This window comes from Magallana gigas, chromosome 2, assembly GCF_963853765.1.
Source record: "Magallana gigas chromosome 2, xbMagGiga1.1, whole genome shotgun sequence".
Classification (NCBI taxonomy): domain Eukaryota; kingdom Metazoa; phylum Mollusca; class Bivalvia; order Ostreida; family Ostreidae; genus Magallana; species Magallana gigas.
Genome location: NC_088854.1, coordinates 59997383 through 60002338, shown reverse-complemented (window position 1 = coordinate 60002338; position 4956 = coordinate 59997383).

Sequence of the window (4956 nt, the reverse complement as noted above, 5' to 3'; positions counted from 1 at the left end):
GCCTCCATACAATGCACTGCAATCTTGTGCAGAATAATTGATTGTTTCATGTGCCAACGATCAAATTAGATATTGATTTGTCAAAACGCTCATTATCAATAAACCATATTGCAGATTTGGAATTGCAACATATTTTATTGAATCAATTTTAAAAAGCACTTCACAGAATCCTTTATTAGGTGTCCATATTTATATATATCCCAGATAAAGAAGTCACAAAACGCAGAACAGAAGATAATAATACTATCAACTCCCATGGGCTTGTCCTTATCTCTTTATGTAAGGTGTTTGGCAACGCACTTTGAAAAAATTACGCACTTTATAAATGATTTTTTTTTCAAAGTGCGTTAAATTCTGGGCCCAGTTAACCCAATTTGAAAAAAAAATTCAAAGTGCGTGATGAATGTACATCAACATTTTTTAGCATCGAGACACTTAACGCACTTTGAAAAAAAAAATTGTATAAATCAAAATTCTGCAATAAAATCCCTAATTTGTTGATAGTTTGATGATTTGTTAACATTTATGAATCTAATTTACTGTCTTTAGAAACGGGGATAAGGGTGAAGGTATGGGTTAACCAAAGATACAGGTCAATTACCAGTACTTTATTTCATTGATTACATAAAGAAGGTCCCCATCTCCTCCTTCTTCATTCCAAAACATATATGATACTCAGCAACTTAGAGTAAATGTATAAAATTGGAAAAATAAAAACGCGTTGTTGTAAATTAAGTACATTGATATTGAAAAAAAAAACCGAGCTGGACAAACAATAATTTCTCCAATGGTATGTTAAAGGGTCTATACGTTTTCAACATAGGCCCTCTTTTATAATTCAAATCAAATAAATCACATCATTATAAAAAAAAATACATATATATTGACAAACGTTAAGCAATAGAGCGTGGTTTTTTTCTCACGCTGATTCTCTAAAATTTCATTATATTGCATGTTTTCTTTATAACCATAACTAATTTATCCTTTTTCTCACATTACGTTTGTTTATAAGAACATGCAATAGAAGACAGTTGAAATATGTTATACATTATCTTTATTATCAATAAATGAATTAGATAATTTTTTTTTACATAGCACAATGTACCAATGCATTTGCTAAGCGATGCAGTTCATGTCATATTTGGATAATTAGATTTTCCCGAGTTGTTCTTTTTGTTAATTGTAAAACAACGCAAGCTTATGAGAAAAGGAAAAAAAAATTCTAATCGAGAAATTGTTTATCAGCTTATCTAAAATTATATATTATTTCGAGCAAACCCTGAACAATTTTTTTCAAAGTGCGTTAATATCGACGATATAAACGCACTTTGAAAAAAAAAGAAAATTCATAGTGCGTTGACTTGGTCCAATCAAAATACTGAAGAACTGATGGGAGTTGATTTTGTCGATGTTTTTTATTTTAAAATCAATGATATGTTATTTTGCATGACAAGTACAGGTAGTTTCTAATTTGAATTACGCACATTTTTATAATTTGAATTTTTGGACTTTTTCGACAAGAATGTCGAGAAACTATGAATAATGTTAACAAATATTTAAAGATAAAATTAATTGAATCAAACTATGTATCCGTGATAGAAATATTTCTCGAAAATTGTATGGATCCAAGCAATATTGAACTCTAGTCTCGTTCAACCAAATGCTCGGCTGACACCGTAAATCTCCGACAAGGATTTACGGAGACAGCCGAGCGTCGAGTTGAGCGAGACTATATTGAACTCTGGCGTAGGAATACATACGAATACAACAAATATTTAAATTGTTCGTACCATTTCAAATCTGACTATTTTCATGGTATTTATAAAAGAGTTTCCTTGAAAAACAATGCTTTAGCATACATTACATCGAATTCATCAATTATTTTCAAGAACTAAGTCTTGTCAAAGGCATTGATTTGTGCTGAGGTCCAAGTACTGTTTCACTTTCGGTTTGTCTGTGTTACTGCATAGGAGAGTTGATTAAAATCAACTCCCAAAAATGAACGCACTTTGAAATATTTTTTCAAAGAGCGTAATTTTTCATAGTGCGTTGTAACAAAGGTGGCACGGGACGGTTCAATGTAGCCAGGGGATGCGTGTCTTCGGAACTCTGTAACTAGAATTACCTCAGTTCCCATTCAGCACACATACCTTTAATTTACTCTTTATAAGGCCAGTTACCAATTTCTGAAGATAATAACTAGTCAAAACCTGTAAAATTCTCTACATACTGGTTTTCATGAGATTTTGACCCTTTCATAGTTTGCTAATTTTTCATGATTTTTCAGCTGTTTAGACTCCCTACCTCCCCCCTCCCCCCCCCCCCCCCCCCAAGCTAATTCCCTGCAAAGGGTTGACCTTCCGAACTGTATGGATGTTGCACCATCACAAGTCAGAAACTTAACGGTGTAGAGTTAACAATGTCTCATCCACCTACTTTTCGTGTTAATTACCCTCCCGTCTGTAACTTGCAATTTTACTGTGTAAAGTCACACAACATTCATAACCGCAGTTTTCGCATTTTACTTCTGATTCTCATGTACCTAACATATGGGGCCTTCGTATTGCATATCTATTCAACAAGAGACATCCCTCTAACTAATGATAATCATGAAAAATCATTTTCATGAATTTAAGCAACGCTGTACAGCAACTCTCAATTTTGCAAAAATATTGACGGGTCGGGTACTTTTCCCGAAACTGTCCCTTACTTACTTTATCAAAAACTGATCCTTGCTACCAAAGTCAACGCAGAGAAGATTTTTTCATACGAAATGAAACCTGTAACTATTGTATTTGTGACTTTAATTTGTATTCTGACCATGTGCCCATTTACCTCACAGTAAAAACAAAAGAAAATAACAATTAAGAGCATAATAAACCCCAAAGCACTTTGATAAAAACTACAAAAGTATAATGGAATCCGGATGCTTATCGACGAAATAAAAAAAACCCATTAGACCATAGTTCACCAAATATAATCGCTTCTGTTGAAGATATAGACGAATCTCTCGAAGGTATTAGTATCTCAGCGGTAAATGTTTCAACGACAATTTTAAACACTTTCAGTGCGTCCTTAGAAAAAGATAATAACCTGTAACCAAAACAGCGTGGGTTACAAGGTAAGAAGAGGGAAGGCACAACAAGCTTTTGCAAACAAGAGAAGCAGGGCATTAAGAACAAGCACACCAAGCGTGGAATCCAAGGAAAGCAAGGAAGACCAAAGAACACCTGGCGTAGAGTACTGACACCAGACTTGAAGAAAATTGACAAGACCCGGGGAGAAGCGAAACAAAATCAGGTCGCCTGTCACTTGAAGGATATCTCGTTTTGGTACATCGTTGACAACTGTCTGGATGGAAGAATAAAAATCTTCCTTCTCATTCTCATCTGGGTTGTTTGCATATACTTGGATGATAGTTGTTTTCTTGCACTTGGTCTCAAATCTTGCAAAAATTATCCTTGATGACACAGGATTCCATTCCAGTAAGGCTCTTGCTGCTTTCTTGGTAAGCATTAGCATACATTTCACTCCATTATCGTAAAAATTATCTTTGCATGGGGTTGCCTGAATAAACGATGGTGTGTCCAGATCATAAGATGGTCACCCCTAAGGTATTCCATCCAACTTCACTCAGTACTAAGATTTCAATGTTATATCAGTCCATTTCCTAGCCAGTTGTTGGTATTTAGTGTTTAGCTGAGAACAACTTTGTCGGCTCTCGCGTTACCCTCGTTTTGAAAAAAATGTTTTTCCTCTTTCTCAAGTAGTAGACTATACTCTGTTCCGGGTTCTTACACATGTATGTGTATTTTTAATAAAAATCACCAAAAGGCGATGGAAGCAATACCTTTGGACAGACTCTGGTAAGAGAGTATGCAACTGCTTATTTTAACTGCGTATATAAAAAAGCGTAAATCACTCCAACCCAGGTTATTCGAGCATCACTTGGATCGATATGGAGTTCATTCCTTATTATTTAACTTTGTATAGCCTTTCCCTCTCGTAAAAATATAACAAGTGTTGACCTTCCACCCAATTTTGTATAATAAGATAATAAATTAGCTGTCAATATCACTTGATATATTGACATTCAAAAGGATGCATTACTTTCCTGGAAAAAATTAAGTTTTTTAAAATTTTATATCATTGTTACGTGGTCGAATTTAGCTTTGTAATATACAGCATAAAGGTAACCTAAACAAACAAAATTCTTTGATAGATACTACCGGTATTACCTAGTTGTATTGGTGATTTTATCAAGAGCATTTCAGGAAACCTACAGTAAAACATTTTGACTGTGGGTTTAAAACTTCTTTGGTCATCGTATGAAAGTAATATCGATACACAACCCTTTTTAAAATACAAATTAGATAGGCCTCTTTTTAAAGACAAGTCAGAAAAAACAATAAGTAGATTTTCCATTCAAAATATTGCGGTATTAAAAAAACTTTTTCCAAACAAAATGCTTTTCTTGATTCAACAATTTTGTATCATTTATCAAATTGTGAATTTGATTTCGTGTTATACCTTTGAGTTTTATCTCTTGTATTTTTTGTGATTAAAACAAAGATATATTGGTAAATTATGGTACGATAGTCAAAAATCGAGTAAATATGTATATCTATAAAACAATTCAAGAAAATGTTCTTTGACATGTCGATTTTTCTTGAAGGAATCATTTAAACAAACTATCGTGTAAATGAGATGCAGCAACGTTAGCCACAAATGTTAGTCTGTATCTCCCGGTCTGAAAAAAATTCGGATGGACGATCTGGGAGCGACATATCTCCCAAAGTTAAAAGCTGCAATTTATTGCGCACAAAGCTGCGCTAGTGTTTGACTGATTAACCTTATTTTTACAAGAATTATGTGGAAAAAATTAGTACCATTAAATTCTTCAGCCAAATTACTACAGATATCGTCTATCACTTGCCGAAGATTTTCTCTTACACA